The sequence below is a fragment of the Ambystoma mexicanum genome, chromosome 10 (assembly GCF_040938575.1).
Source record: "Ambystoma mexicanum isolate Mex_15411 chromosome 10, UKY_AmexF1_1, whole genome shotgun sequence".
Taxonomy (NCBI): domain Eukaryota; kingdom Metazoa; phylum Chordata; class Amphibia; order Caudata; family Ambystomatidae; genus Ambystoma; species Ambystoma mexicanum.
This window is the reverse complement of record NC_090932.1, coordinates 1,536,774,161-1,536,790,653: the sequence shown is the minus strand read 5'-3', so window position 1 is coordinate 1,536,790,653 and position 16,493 is coordinate 1,536,774,161. Positions and strand designations below refer to the sequence as shown.

The following is a 16,493-nucleotide window of genomic DNA, read 5'->3' as shown; positions in this document are numbered from 1 at the left end:
TGCCCCAAGTGCAGTCTCCATGCGATGAACACCAGCCGTGTGTGCTAGAAGCAGTGGTTGATGATACTTTGGCGCATGGCACGCCCCTCCTGTGCATCGCCTCCTCCATGTGGTGGCGCCCCTTCTGCACCCTCCTCATCCTCATCCTCATCGTCAGGTGGTTGCAGTTCTGCGTCAGGGGGCAGGGGCACATTCCGTCTGACGCACATATTGTGCAGCATGACACATGCCATGACGATCTTTGCCACCTTCTCATGGCCATACAGGAGTGCCCCACCAGACCTGCTGAGGCTTCGGAACCGTGCCTTCAGGAGGCCGAATGTCTGCTCTATGACCACACGAGTACGTGTATGTGCACGGTTGTAGTCCTCCTCGTGCTGGTTCTGCGGGTTCCGGACTGGCGTGAGGAGCCACCTCTTCAGGGGGTAGGCTGCATCACCTGTATGTAGGCGAGAATGTATGTGTCAGTCATGTTGTCTGATCAGGAACATGATGTCCCACCATGGCTGGCATGGAACTGTTACCTTGGCTCACTTCTACATGCACTAATTGATTCACACTATGCAACCAGTATATGCTCATTGCTGCCATGGCCTGTTTTGCATGCCATCACCCTATGTATGCAGAGGGGTTTTGTGCATTGTGAGTGGCCTTCCTCTGTATCCGTTCTCTGTGTTACTCACAGCCAGGTGGAGTATGCATCATCCCCCCCCCCCTTTCAGCCAGGTGGAGTATGCATCATCCCCCCCCCCCTTTCAGCCAGGTGGAGTATGCATCATCCCCCCCCCCCCTTTCAGCCAGGTGGAGTATGCATCATCCCCCCCCCCCCTTTCAGCCAGGTGGAGTATGCATCATCCCCCCCCCCCCTTTCAGCCAGGTGGAGTATGCATCATCCCCCCCCCCCTTTCAGCCAGGTGGAGTATGCACTGGTACGTCATTCCCATGCCCACTTCCATGACATCGCACTCACCGAGTAGCCAGGATCTTGGGCCTGCATGTCGCTCCATGTAGCGTGGTATTGTGGAGTTCCTCAGGACCATGGAATCATGGGTTGATCCGGGGAATCGGGCACAACAATGTGTGATGATCTTGTTGGAGTCACAGACCATTTGCACGTTGACAGCGTGGAACTGTTTCCGGTTGCGGTACGGTACCTCCATGGCACGTGGAACCACCAATTCCACATGGGTGCAGTCGATGGCACCAATGCAACCGGGTATGCTGGCTAGTGCATGGAAACCCACTTTGGTGTTTGCAATCTCCTGGGCAGTCCGTGGTAATGAGATGTGGTCGTCTGTGTGCTTGAGGAGGGCATCGGGCACTTGGATGAGTGTTCGTGAGAATAATGGTTGTGAAATGCCATGCAGGTGCCCCACTGTGTGCTGGTAGGTGCCTGTGGCCAGGAAGTGGAGTACAGCCACTACCTTCAGTAGGGGGGGGATGGCGGTTGGACTTTCTATCATGCTGACGATGTCGTTGTGTGTCATGTCTACGATGGCGGTGATGGTGTCCCTGTCCAAACGGTACAGGGTGTGGATCTGCTCAGCAGTGAGGTTGTTTGGATTGGCTCTGATGCGTGGGATTGGGGGCTGCCTGCGTGGTGGCACTGGCTGTGCTGGTGGGGCTTGCTGGGCTTGCCTTGCCCTCCTTCTCCTCCTGCGTCTCCTCTGTGCTGCCTGTTGTTGTTGTTGTTGCTGTTGCTGTTGTAGTAGCACATGCATTGCTATCAGGTCCTCCAGCCCCAACATTGCTAGTCGTATTGGCATCATTGTGGAGTGTGACTGGGTGTGGGTAGGGGTGGGGTGTGCTCTTTTTATACTCCCCTGAGTCTGTATTGCCTTCACCTGTGCTGTTTCTGTGCACCTGTGGCAGCTGCATTCACTTGAATTGGCCCTTTACGGTTGGTTCGCGATGGCGTTATTTGCACCATGGCGGTAAGGTACTTAGCGGCCTCATTGATGGCGTTAGGTGCATGTCCGCTTGGGTCGGCATTTGCGTGCCTTTCCGCCATGGCGCTAAGTGCGGTGTGGGCGGTCGCGTGCGCGCACCCTTAGCGCAGTTTGCGGCAGCGTTAACTACGATGCCGCTATTGGCATCGTAGTTAACGGTCACGGGTCATGATCGGACCTGGCGGAAAACGATGGCGGTAAGCATTTACCGCCATCGTTTTTCGCTTAGCGCCAGGGTCGTAATGAGGCCCAATGACGCTTTTACTCCACTGAAGAAGACCTAGCAAGAGGGGTGTGTTTTTCGGAACCCATCCCTTCTATTCTTTGTTCTCTCGTGGCCTACCCTCAACAAAGGGGTTTACTTCCAGAAGCTAGCGCATTCGTAAACTCCAAGCGGCGCAGCGAAGTCTATGGAACCGTGACCATGCAGCAGGTGCATTAAGCGCCTCAGTTGTCTCGCTGCCTTCCTGATCTCACGACATGAAAACCATGAGCTTTCAGAACCTATCAGACAATGACCTGTCTGCCTTCGATCCTCTTTGCCACATCTTCTCTTGCGAAAGTCATCAGATTGTTGGATGGTTACTCAGGGAGGTCTGGCTGCCACTGAAGCCAACCGCAGCAGAGGGGTCGCTTTACCTTTGGCCTTCGCTCACCATCTCAGTCTTCCCAAGAGAGGCAAAAGGGCATTTCTGTCCCCATGCATTCTATAGACACATATTCACGTGGAGTCAACAACCCGACCTCTCTTGGTGTGACGAATCAACTTCCGGGGCACTAGTGGTCCAGGGAGGAATATCGCTTTCTAGACCATCAATCAGTCCCACACCTCTAGTACACCGGAAGGGGTCCGAACAGTGGACGGAACGTCAGGCTGGTTAGTTGCAACAGAGCGAAAAAACAATTGTGACCCACTGATAAAAGGGACTGTCCAGTCAAGGTTGTATACAAATATCTACTTTAGTATTAATACAACAGACAGTTCTAACACACTACAAAATACAACCCACCCTATAAAGGAAAACAGGGGACAGACAGTTTCACAAAGGAGAGGGATGCACTCTGGATACTGACAGGAGTGCAGTCGGTAAAGCAATCAGTCTGAACTGTTCAAGGTTATTTGGTTGCAGCAGCAAGGGAGCAAGAGGTCGTAAAGTCACTAAGGGCCTTCGGAGAAGGACCAGGGGGACAGAACCACAATGTAACTGGTGTTTGAGATGATCTTGGTACTCGACAGCATCGAGTGGCTTCCAGCATGCTTTGTAGCTCCGGCGACAGAGTTCAAGAGGGACGACAGATGCGGATATCAGTTGGCAGGCAGTTTGGTAAGCGAGGCTGGGCGGACGGCTGCAGGCTGCCCTACCCGGCGGCTCGGGGTGAAGAATCGTTGTCTGTGTGCTGGTTGGTGGATCTGGAACGCTGGTCGAGGGTTCTCAGACGGCTTTAGTGACTGCAGCGTGAGAACAGCCACAGTGGTGCAGCCGGTCGCAGTTTGAGAGCTCGACTGCTTCGAAAAAGTCCTTAAAAGATGGACGCTGGTTGATGCTTGTTGTGGCACTCCTCCGAGCTTCTTCTCAATGCTTGGGTCGACGTTTAAGGCGGCCGACCCAAAGCTGAGAAGAGTGTTTGCCGGCAACGGCCTTGTCCTTTGTTCAGAGACTCTCTGGCACTTCCCACCTAGGAAGCTTGCTGGCTTAACCTAGCAGGGCACGCTGTGTGCTGGCTGGGTACCGGTTCTGGTGCTGCTTGATGGATCCTCTGAGTCGGGTATCTCCCTCTGTTCCCTGGGAGATGTTTTGGGAGGTATTTTGCTTCCCTCTTGGAAATCCTGGACTTCCTTCACTGGCGGAAGCCGTGAGGCAGACTGTACCATCACCGAGGGTCCGAATGAGTCCTTCTTCGTACTCCTTTTGAAGTCGTCGGATGATCTGCTCAGTGAGGGGCTCAGCCCTCTTTTAAAGCCAAATGGGCCCCAGTGATTGGAGCATGCTAAGCCTACCTTAAAGACCCAATCCTGGGTCCCCACCACCAATCTTCTGTCATGCGTAAGGTCATGACCAGAGTGCTTTGCAACAGGAAAGGTAAGGGGTGACAACATGTACTACTAAGCCGCACCCATCTTCCTGTCTCCTGTGGATCAAAGTGGCTCTCTGGTTAATTGAGCTCGAGAACAGACTGTCTGCATCAAATCACATATATCTTCCCTCTGAAAGGGGGTGGCCCTGCAGCGGTTGCCTACTGTAAACAGTTGTTCCACACATGACATTCAATGGCCTTCATACAGAGGGGTGGGATCTAGCTTCAAGCTGACACATTGCATATGAAAAAGGTGTTGGGGTTTCCTGCCCTGTGTTAGTTCTGTGAACAGGCCTCTTGGCAGGCCTGCTTCACTTAACTCTCATCAGTATGCGCTGCCATCAGAGAGAACCTAACAATAGGCAGGGCATATCAATGGAGCCTTTGCTATTTTAAGTAGGCTGACCAGGGCCGGAGGAAGGCGTTGCCTTCCCCCTTCAGAGATGCTTTGATGTACCCATGGCTGTCACATTGCAGCTAAATGTGACAGGAGGACCGCACCGGTAGACTGTGTCCCCCAGAGTGCACTTGACTATGTGTTTGTTGTGCAGTGTCCATTGGGAAATGTGTGCGGAATAGCCCCACACATTTCCAGGAGGTTTACCTACCAACATTCCATTTCTTTTTTAAAAGTATCAAACCAGCCCAGGCGGAGCGCACACTCCCCGTGCGGATGGTCTAATTCCTCACTCTTGGTCAGGTTCTTCAATTCCTACCAGTCAAGTGGTCTCTTCTGTCTGTGTCTGCACTTCATTTGCACAGCAAACAGGCATGTCTTTCCCATGGCAACAGTGTCTTCTCCAAGCTGCACACACAGACAGCCGTTTCTCAGGCTAAATGTTCTCTTCTGACCTCAGTGGCAGAGCCACACTAAGCAGATGGCTCTGCAAAGGCCCAGGGGCTACAGCAAAAAGCCTGAACAGGACAAGGCCGCTTCATTTTTGGCAGTGGAGTAGAAGTAGAATTGCAGGGTCCGCCCTATGAGACAGGGTACAAGACGTGAATTACATAGGACCTTTTTACTTTTCCCAGAGTCCCCTGCAAAATCGGGTCTATTTTCAAGGACAAGTGCAATTATCACAAACAGGTAGGTATGTGATGGCATGGAAATGTATCGAAATTGTAATGGTTTGGTCAACAGTTGGAACGCTCAGAGACAAATTGATTCACTTCTTGTCAATGTCCTGGCTGCACTGCAGAAACAGCTGGTCGTCCTGGTGGAGCATCACTTCACCTGTCCCCAAAGGAGCCCATTTCTCGATGCTGTCCTCGCTCCTGTGCAATCCTCCAATGGCTCTTTGCATTCTCAAGCCTCTCCCATGTTGCCTTGGCAGCGGCCTGCCCAATAATCTCTCAGGAGGGCGGGGTCACTTGCCAACAGGCCACCGATCATGCTAAGGGAAAGAGCGCACAGGTAGCAGCCTGCTCATTTGCATGTTTACTCCCAGAATCCTATGCATACCTTGCTACTATATTTGCTGTCAGTTTGGTGAGCGCAAGATGATACAGGTGTTCACCTCAACAAATCTCGGCACTGGAATCCAGGCGGTTTTATGAGTTTGACAAAGGATGCTCAGGATGGAGCTTGCTGGGATCAGTGCAAGTTAAATGGGAATCCATTCCCGGGGCGCACGGGCCTCTGGGTCAGGTGCTTTAGCTTTGCGCAGTGGCAGTATCGTAGCTCATGAGGTTTAACCGAGGCGCGATTATTGCTTATTGAAAACTTTACCCAATACCCCGCCATGACAGCTTGAAATATAGCTGGAATTGGTAATTTTTGACAGTCTCTACGGAGGCTGAACCGATTTGTTTGAAAAGGAGACAATGACGCTTTTACTCCACTGGAGAAGACCTAGCAAGAGGGGTGTGTTTTTCGGAACCCATCCCTTCTATTCTTTGTTCTCTCGTGGCCTACCCTCAACAAAGGGGTTTACTTCCAGAAGCTAGCGCATTCGTAAACTCCAAGCGGCGCAGCGAAGTCTATGGAACCGTGACCATGCAGCAGGTGCATTAAGCGCCTCAGTTGTCTCGCTGCCTTCCTGATCTCACGACATGAAAACCATGAGCTTTCAGAACCTAGCAGACAGTGACCTGTCTGCCTTCGATCCTCTTTGCCACATCTGCTCTTGCGAAAGTCATCAGATTGTTGGATGGTTACTCAGGGAGGTCTGGCTGCCACTGAAGCCAACCGCAGCAGAGTGGTCGCTTTACCTTTGGCCTTCGCTCACCATCTCAGTCTTCCCAAGAGAGGCAAAAGGGCATTTCTGTCCCCATGCATTCTATAGACACATATTCACGTGGAGTCAACAACCCGACCTCTCTTGGTGTGACGAATCAACTTCCGGGGCACTAGTGGTCCAGGGAGGAATATCGCTTTCTAGACCATCAATCAGTCCCACACCTCTAGTACACCGGAAGGGGTCCGAACAGTGGACGGAACGTCAGGCTGGCTAGTTGCAACAGAGCGAAAAAACAATTGTGACCCACTGATAAAAGGGACTGTCCAGTCAAGGTTGTATACAAATATCTACTTTAGTATTAATACAACAGACAGTTCTAACACACTACAAAATACAACCCACCCTATAAAGGAAAACAGGGGACAGACAGTTTCACAAAGGAGAGGGATGCACTCTGGATACTGACAGGAGTGCAGTCGGTAAAGCAATCAGTCTGAACTGTTCAAGGTTATTTGGTTGCAGCAGCAAGGGAGCAAGAGGTCGTAAATGTCACTAAGGGCCTTCGGAGAAGGACCAGGGGGACAGAACCACAATGTAACTGGTGTTTGAGATGATCTTGGTACTCGACAGCATCGAGTGGCTTCCAGCATGCTTTGTAGCTCCGGCGACAGAGTTCAAGAGGGACGACAGATGCGGATATCAGTTGGCAGGCAGTTTGGTAAGCGAGGCTGGGCGGACGGCTGCAGGCTGCCCTACCCGGCGGCTCGGGGTGAAGAATCGTTGTCTGTGTGCTGGTTGGTGGATCTGGAACGCTGGTCGAGGGTTCTCAGACGGCTTTAGTGACTGCAGCGTGAGAACAGCCACAGTGGTGCAGCTGGTCGCAGTTTGAGAGCTCGACTGCTTCGAAAAAGTCCTTAAAAGATGGACGCTGGTTGATGCTTGTTGTGGCACTCCTCCGAGATTCTTCTCAATGCTTGGGTCGACGTTTAAGGCGGCCGACCCAAAGCTGAGAAGAGTGTTTGCCGGCAACGGCCTTGTCCTTTGTTCAGAGACTCTCTGGCACTTCCCACCTAGGAAGCTTGCTGGCTTAACCTAGCAGGGCACGCTGTGTGCTGGCTGGGTACCGGTTCTGGTGCTGCTTGATGGATCCTCTGAGTCGGGTATCTCCCTCTGTTCCCTGGGAGATGTTTTGGGAGGTATTTTGCTTCCCTCTTGGAAATCCTGGACTTCCTTCACTGGCGGAAGCCGTGAGGCAGACTGTACCATCACCGAGGGTCCGAATGAGTCCTTCTTCGTACTCCTTTTGAAGTCGTCGGATGATCTGCTCAGTGAGGGGCTCAGCCCTCTTTTAAAGCCAAATGGGCCCCAGTGATTGGAGCATGCTAAGCCTACCTTAAAGACCCAATCCTGGGTCCCCACCACCAATCTTCTGTCATGCGTAAGGTCATGACCAGAGTGCTTTGCAACAGGAAAGGTAAGGGGTGACAACATGTACTACTAAGCCGCACCCATCTTCCTGTCTCCTGTGGATCAAAGTGGCTCTCTGGTTAATTGTGCTCGAGAACAGACTGTCTGCATCAAATCACATATATCTTCCCTCTGAAAGGGGGTGGCCCTGCAGCGGTTGCCTACTGTAAACAGTTGTTCCACACATGACATTCAATGGCCTTCATACAGAGGGGTGGGAGCTAGCTTCAAGCTGACACATTGCATATGAAAAAGGTGTTGGGGTTTCCTGCCCTGTGTTAGTTCTGTGAACAGGCCTCTTGGCAGGCCTGCTTCACTTAACTCTCATCAGTATGCGCTGCCATCAGAGAGAACCTAACAATAGGCAGGGCATATCGATGGAGCCTTTGCTATTTTAAGTAGGCTGACAAGGGCCGGAGGAAGGCGTTGCCTTCCCCCTTCAGAGATGCTTTGATGTACCCATGGCTGTCACATTGCAGCTAAATGTGACAGGAGGACCGCACCGGTAGACTGTGTCCCCCAGAGTGCACTTGACTATGTGTTTGTTGTGCAGTGTCCATTGGGAAATGTGTGCGGAATAGCCCCACACATTTCCAGGAGGTTTACCTACCAACATTCCATTTCTTTTTTAAAAGTATCAAACCAGCCCAGGCGGAGCGCACACTCCCCGTGCGGATGGTCTAATTCCTCACTCTTGGTCAGGTTCTTCAATTCCTACCAGTCAAGTGGTCTCTTCTGTCTGTGTCTGCACTTCATTTGCACAGCAAACAGGCATGTCTTTCCCATGGCAACAGTGTCTTCTCCAAGCTGCACACACAGACAGCCGTTTCTCAGGCTAAATGTTCTCTTCTGACCTCAGTGGCAGAGCCACACTAAGCAGATGGCTCTGCAAAGGCCCAGGGGCTACAGCAAAAAGCCTGAACAGGGCAAGGCCGCTTCATTTTTGGCAGTGGAGTGGAAGTAGAATTGCAGGGTCCGCCCTATGAGACAGGGTACAAGACGTGAATTACATAGGACCTTTTCACTTTTCCCAGAGTCCCCTGCAAAATCGGGTCTATTTTCAAGGACAAGTGCAATTACCACAAACAGGTAGGTATGTGATGGCATGGAAATGTATCGAAATTGTAATGGTTTGGTCAACAGTTGGAACGCTCAGAGACAAATTGATTCACTTCTTGTCAATGTCCTGGCTGCACTGCAGAAACAGCTGGTCGTCCTGGTGGAGCATCACTTCACCTGTCCCCAAAGGAGCCCATTTCTCGATGCTGTCCTCGCTCCTGTGCAATCCTCCAATGGCTCTTTGCATTCTCAAGCCTCTCCCATGTTGCCTTGGCAGCGGCCTGCCCAATAATCTCTCAGGAGGGCGGGGTCACTTGCCAACAGGCCACCGATCATGCTAAGGGAAAGAGCGCACAGGTAGCAGCCTGCTCATTTGCATGTTTACTCCCAGAATCCTATGCATACCTTGCTACTATATTTGCTGTCAGTTTGGTGAGCGCAAGATGATACAGGTGTTCACCTCAACAAATCTCGGCACTGGAATCCAGGCGGTTTTATGAGTTTGACAAAGGATGCTCAGGATGGAGCTTGCTGGGATCAGTGCAAGTTAAATGGGAATCCATTCCCGGGGCGCACGGGCCTCTGGGTCAGGTGCTTTAGCTTTGCGCAGTGGCAGTATCGTAGCTCATGAGGTTTAACCGAGGCGCGATTATTGCTTATTGAAAACTTTACCCAATACCCCGCCATGACAGCTTGAAATATATCTGGAATTGGTAATTTTTGACAGTCTCTACGGAGGCTGAACCGATTTGTTTGAAAAGGAGACAATGACGCTTTTACTCCACTGGAGAAGACCTAGCAAGAGGGGTGTGTTTTTCGGAACCCATCCCTTCTATTCTTTGTTCTCTCGTGGCCTACCCTCAACAAAGGGGTTTACTTCCAGAAGCTAGCGCATTCGTAAACTCCAAGCGGCGCAGCGAAGTCTATGGAACCGTGACCATGCAGCAGGTGCATTAAGCGCCTCAGTTGTCTCGCTGCCTTCCTGATCTCACGACATGAAAACCATGAGCTTTCAGAACCTAGCAGACAGTGACCTGTCTGCCTTCGATCCTCTTTGCCACATCTGCTCTTGCGAAAGTCATCAGATTGTTGGATGGTTGCTCAGGGAGGTCTGGCTGCCACTGAAGCCAACCGCAGCAGAGGGGTCGCTTTACCTTTGGCTTTCGCTCACCATCTCAGTCTTCCCAAGAGAGGCAAAAGGGCATTTCTGTCCCCATGCATTCTATAGACACATATTCACGTGGAGTCAACAACCCGACCTCTCTTGGTGTGACGAATCAACTTCCGGGGCACTAGTGGTCCAGGGAGGAATATCGCTTTCTAGACCATCAATCAGTCCCACACCCCTAGTACACCGGAAGGGGTCCGAACAGTGGACGGAACGTCAGGCTGGTTAGTTGCAACAGAGCGAAAAAACAATTGTGACCCACTGATAAAAGGGACTGTCCAGTCAAGGTTGTATACAAATATCTACTTTAGTATTAATACAACAGACAGTTCTAACACACTACAAAATACAACCCACCCTATAAAGGAAAACAGGGGACAGACAGTTTCACAAAGGAGAGGGATGCACTCTGGATACTGACAGGAGTGCAGTCGGTAAAGCAATCAGTCTGAACTGTTCAAGGTTATTTGGTTGCAGCAGCAAGGGAGCAAGAGGTCGTAAATGTCACTAAGGGCCTTCGGAGAAGGACCAGGGGGACAGAACCACAATGTAACTGGTGTTTGAGATGATCTTGGTACTCGACAGCATCGAGTGGCTTCCAGCATGCTTTGTAGCTCCGGCGACAGAGTTCAAGAGGGACGACAGATGCGGATATCAGTTGGCAGGCAGTTTGGTAAGCGAGGCTGGGCGGACGGCTGCAGGCTGCCCTACCCGGCGGCTCGGGGTGAAGAATCGTTGTCTGTGTGCTGGTTGGTGGATCTGGAACGCTGGTCGAGGGTTCTCAGACGGCTTTAGTGACTGCAGCGTGAGAACAGCCACAGTGGTGCAGCCGGTCGCAGTTTGAGAGCTCGACTGCTTCGAAAAAGTCCTTAAAAGATGGACGCTGGTTGATGCTTGTTGTGGCACTCCTCCGAGCTTCTTCTCAATGCTTGGGTCGACGTTTAAGGCGGCCGACCCAAAGCTGAGAAGAGTGTTTGCCGGCAACGGCCTTGTCCTTTGTTCAGAGACTCTCTGGCACTTCCCACCTAGGAAGCTTGCTGGCTTAACCTAGCAGGGCACGCTGTGTGCTGGCTGGGTACCGGTTCTGGTGCTGCTTGATGGATCCTCTGAGTCGGGTATCTCCCTCTGTTCCCTGGGAGATGTTTTGGGAGGTATTTTGCTTCCCTCTTGGAAATCCTGGACTTCCTTCACTGGCGGAAGCCGTGAGGCAGACTGTACCATCACCGAGGGTCCGAATGAGTCCTTCTTCGTACTCCTTTTGAAGTCGTCGGATGATCTGCTCAGTGAGGGGCTCAGCCCTCTTTTAAAGCCAAATGGGCCCCAGTGATTGGAGCATGCTAAGCCTACCTTAAAGACCCAATCCTGGGTCCCCACCACCAATCTTCTGTCATGCGTAAGGTCATGACCAGAGTGCTTTGCAACAGGAAAGGTAAGGGGTGACAACATGTACTACTAAGCCGCACCCATCTTCCTGTCTCCTGTGGATCAAAGTGGCTCTCTGGTTAATTGAGCTCGAAAACAGACTGTCTGCATCAAATCACATATATCTTCCCTCTGAAAGGGGGTGGCCCTGCAGCGGTTGCCTACTGTAAACAGTTGTTCCACACATGACATTCAATGGCCTTCATACAGAGGGGTGGGAGCTAGCTTCAAGCTGACACATTGCATATGAAAAAGGTGTTGGGGTTTCCTGCCCTGTGTTAGTTCTGTGAACAGGCCTCTTGGCAGGCCTGCTTCACTTAACTCTCATCAGTATGCGCTGCCATCAGAGAGAACCTAACAATAGGCAGGGCATATCGATGGAGCCTTTGCTATTTTAAGTAGGCTGACCAGGGCCGGAGGAAGGCGTTGCCTTCCCCCTTCAGAGATGCTTTGATGTACCCATGGCTGTCACATTGCAGCTAAATGTGACAGGAGGACCGCACCGGTAGACTGTCTCCCCCAGAGTGCACTTGACTATGTGTTTGTTGTGCAGTGTCCATTGGGAAATGTGTGCGGAATAGCCCCACACATTTCCAGGAGGTTTACCTACCAACATTCCATTTCTTTTTTAAAAGTATCAAACCAGCCCAGGCGGAGCGCACACTCCCCGTGCGGATGGTCTAATTCCTCACTCTTGGTCAGGTTCTTCAATTCCTACCAGTCAAGTGGTCTCTTCTGTCTGTGTCTGCACTTCATTTGCACAGCAAACAGGCATGTCTTTCCCATGGCAACAGTGTCTTCTCCAAGCTGCACACACAGACAGCCGTTTCTCAGGCTAAATGTTCTCTTCTGACCTCAGTGGCAGAGCCACACTAAGCAGATGGCTCTGCAAAGGCCCAGGGGCTACAGCAAAAAGCCTGAACAGGGCAAGGCCGCTTCATTTTTGGCAGTGGAGTGGAAGTAGAATTGCAGGGTCCGCCCTATGAGACAGGGTACAAGACGTGAATTACATAGGACCTTTTCGCTTTTCCCAGAGTCCCCTGCAAAATCGGGTCTATTTTCAAGGACAAGTGCAATTATCACAAACAGGTAGGTATGTGATGGCATGGAAATGTATCGAAATTGTAATGGTTTGGTCAACAGTTGGAACGCTCAGAGACAAATTGATTCACTTCTTGTCAATGTCCTGGCTGCACTGCAGAAACAGCTGGTCGTCCTGGTGGAGCATCACTTCACCTGTCCCCAAAGGAGCCCATTTCTCGATGCTGTCCTCGCTCCTGTGCAATCCTCCAATGGCTCTTTGCATTCTCAAGCCTCTCCCATGTTGCCTTGGCAGCGGCCTGCCCAATAATCTCTCAGGAGGGCGGGGTCACTTGCCAACAGGCCACCGATCATGCTAAGGGAAAGAGCGCACAGGTAGCAGCCTGCTCATTTGCATGTTTACTCCCAGAATCCTATGCATACCTTGCTACTATATTTGCTGTCAGTTTGGTGAGCGCAAGATGATACAGGTGTTCACCTCAACAAATCTCGGCACTGGAATCCAGGCGGTTTTATGAGTTTGACAAAGGATGCTCAGGATGGAGCTTGCTGGGATCAGTGCAAGTTAAATGGGAATCCATTCCCGGGGCGCACGGGCCTCTGGGTCAGGTGCTTTAGCTTTGCGCAGTGGCAGTATCGTAGCTCATGAGGTTTAACCGAGGCGCGATTATTGCTTATTGAAAACTTTACCCAATACCCCGCCATGACAGCTTGAAATATAGCTGGAATTGGTAATTTTTGACAGTCTCTACGGAGGCTGAACCGATTTGTTTGAAAAGGAGACAATGACGCTTTTACTCCACTGGAGAAGACCTAGCAAGAGGGGTGTGTTTTTCGGAACCCATCCCTTCTATTCTTTGTTCTCTCGTGGCCTACCCTCAACAAAGGGGTTTACTTCCAGAAGCTAGCGCATTCGTAAATTCCAAGCGGCGCAGCGAAGTCTATGGAACCGTGACCATGCAGCAGGTGCATTAAGCGCCTCAGTTGTCTCGCTGCCTTCCTGATCTCACGACATGAAAACCATGAGCTTTCAGAACCTAGCAGACAGTGACCTGTCTGCCTTCGATCCTCTTTGCCACATCTGCTCTTGCGAAAGTCATCAGATTGTTGGATGGTTACTCAGGGAGGTCTGGCTGCCACTGAAGCCAACCGCAGCAGAGGGGTCGCTTTACCTTTGGCCTTCGCTCACCATCTCAGTCTTCCCAAGAGAGGCAAAAGGGCATTTCTGTCCCCATGCATTCTATAGACACATATTCACGTGGAGTCAACAACCCGACCTCTCTTGGTGTGACGAATCAACTTCCGGGGCACTAGTGGTCCAGGGAGGAATATCGCTTTCTAGACCATCAATCAGTCCCACACCTCTAGTACACCGGAAGGGGTCCGAACAGTGGACGGAACGTCAGGCTGGTTAGTTGCAACAGAGCGAAAAAACAATTGTGACCCACTGATAAAAGGGACTGTCCAGTCAAGGTTGTATACAAATATCTACTTTAGTATTAATACAACAGACAGTTCTAATACACTACAAAATACAACCCACCCTATAAAGGAAAACAGGGGACAGACAGTTTCACAAAGGAGAGGGATGCACTCTGGATACTGACAGGAGTGCAGTCGGTAAAGCAATCAGTCTGAACTGTTCAAGGTTATTTGGTTGCAGCAGCAAGGGAGCAAGAGGTCGTAAATGTCACTAAGGGCCTTCGGAGAAGGACCAGGGGGACAGAACCACAATGTAACTGGTGTTTGAGATGATCTTGGTACTCGACAGCATCGAGTGGCTTCCAGCATGCTTTGTAGCTCCGGCGACAGAGTTCAAGAGGGACGACAGATGCGGATATCAGTTGGCAGGCAGTTTGGTAAGCGAGGCTGGGCGGACGGCTGCAGGCTGCCCTACCCGGCGGCTCGGGGTGAAGAATTGTTGTCTGTGTGCTGGTTGGTGGATCTGGAACGCTGGTCGAGGGTTCTCAGACGGCTTTAGTGACTGCAGCGTGAGAACAGCCACAGTGGTGCAGCCGGTCGCAGTTTGAGAGCTCGACTGCTTCGAAAAAGTCCTTAAAAGATGGACGCTGGTTGATGCTTGTTGTGGCACTCCTCCGAGCTTCTTCTCAATGCTTGGGTCGACGTTTAAGGCGGCCGGCCCAAAGCTGAGAAGAGTGTTTGCCGGCAACGGCCTTGTCCTTTGTTCAGAGACTCTCTGGCACTTCCCACCTAGGAAGCTTGCTGGCTTAACCTAGCAGGGCACGCTGTGTGCTGGCTGGGTACCGGTTCTGGTGCTGCTTGATGGATCCTCTGAGTCGGGTATCTCCCTCTGTTCCCTGGGAGATGTTTTGGGAGGTATTTTGCTTCCCTCTTGGAAATCCTGGACTTCCTTCACTGGCGGAAGCCGTGAGGCAGACTGTACCATCACCGAGGGTCCGAATGAGTCCTTCTTCGTACTCCTTTTGAAGTCGTCGGATGATCTGCTCAGTGAGGGGCTCAGCCCTCTTTTAAAGCCAAATGGGCCCCAGTGATTGGAGCATGCTAAGCCTACCTTAAAGACCCAATCCTGGGTCCCCACCACCAATCTTCTGTCATGCGTAAGGTCATGACCAGAGTGCTTTGCAACAGGAAAGGTAAGGGGTGACAACATGTACTACTAAGCCGCACCCATCTTCCTGTCTCCTGTGGATCAAAGTGGCTCTCTGGTTAATTGAGCTCGAGAACAGACTGTCTGCATCAAATCACATATATCTTCCCTCTGAAAGGGGGTGGCCCTGCAGCGGTTGCCTACTGTAAACAGTTGTTCCACACATGACATTCAATGGCCTTCATACAGAGGGGTGGGAGCTAGCTTCAAGCTGACACATTGCATATGAAAAAGGTGTTGGGGTTTCCTGCCCTGTGTTAGTTCTGTGAACAGGCCTCTTGGCAGGCCTGCTTCACTTAACTCTCATCAGTATGCGCTGCCATCAGAGAGAACCTAACAATAGGCAGGGCATATCGATGGAGCCTTTGCTATTTTAAGTAGGCTGACCAGGGCCGGAGGAAGGCATTGCCTTCCCCCTTCAGAGATGCTTTGATGTACCCATGGCTGTCACATTGCAGCTAAATGTGACAGGAGGACCGCACCGGTAGACTGTGTCCCCCAGAGTGCACTTGACTATGTGTTTGTTGTGCAGTGTCCATTGGGAAATGTGTGCGGAATACCCCCACACATTTCCAGGAGGTTTACCTACCAACATTCCATTTCTTTTTTAAAAGTATCAAACCAGCCCAGGCGGAGCGCACACTCCCCGTGCGGATGGTCTAATTCCTCACTCTTGGTCAGGTTCTTCAATTCCTACCAGTCAAGTGGTCTCTTCTGTCTGTGTCTGCACTTCATTTGCACAGCAAACAGGCATGTCTTTCCCATGGCAACAGTGTCTTCTCCAAGCTGCACACACAGACAGCCGTTTCTCAGGCTAAATGTTCTCTTCTGACCTCAGTGGCAGAGCCACACTAAGCAGATGGCTCTGCAAAGGCCCAGGTGCTACAGCAAAAAGCCTGAACAGGGCAAGGCCGCTTCATTTTTGGCAGTGGAGTGGAAGTAGAATTGCAGGGTCCGCCCTATGAGACAGGGTACAAGACGTGAATTACATAGGACCTTTTCACTTTTCCCAGAGTCCCCTGCAAAATCGGGTCTATTTTCAAGGACAAGTGCAATTATCACAAACAGGTAGGTATGTGATGGCATGGAAATGTATCGAAATTGTAATGGTTTGGTCAACAGTTGGAACGCTCAGAGACAAATTGATTCACTTCTTGTCAATGTCCTGGCTGCACTGCAGAAACAGCTGGTCGTCCTGGTGGAGCATCACTTCACCTGTCCCCAAAGGAGCCCATTTCTCGATGCTGTCCTCGCTCCTGTGCAATCCTCCAATGGCTCTTTGCATTCTCAAGCCTCTCCCATGTTGCCTTGGCAGCGGCCTGCCCAATAATCTCTCAGGAGGGCGGGGTCACTTGCCAACAGGCCACCGATCATGCTAAGGGAAAGAGCGCACAGGTAGCAGCCTGCTCATTTGCATGTTTACTCCCAGAATCCTATGCATACCTTGCTACTATATTTGCTGTCAGTTTGGTGAGCGCAAGATGATACAGGTGTTCACCTCA

The 16,493-nt window shown here is 51.3% G+C and overlaps 1 protein-coding gene and 3 non-coding genes across 4 annotated transcripts in view; all 4 read left to right on the top strand.

The window, feature by feature from the left end:
• LOC138493055 (myb-related transcription factor, partner of profilin-like) overlaps positions 1-16,493 on the top strand; it is a 152,063-nt gene that overhangs the window by 2,284 nt on the left and 133,286 nt on the right. The gene's annotated exons all lie outside the window — the stretch shown is intronic.
• LOC138496560 (U4 spliceosomal RNA) lies at positions 5,681-5,821 on the top strand. Its single transcript, XR_011278060.1, has one exon. It is a non-coding gene; the product is annotated as a U4 spliceosomal RNA (small nuclear RNA).
• On the top strand, positions 9,330-9,470 carry LOC138496753 (U4 spliceosomal RNA). Its single transcript, XR_011278236.1, has one exon. It is a non-coding gene; the product is annotated as a U4 spliceosomal RNA (small nuclear RNA).
• On the top strand, positions 12,979-13,119 carry LOC138496558 (U4 spliceosomal RNA). Its single transcript, XR_011278059.1, has one exon. It is a non-coding gene; the product is annotated as a U4 spliceosomal RNA (small nuclear RNA).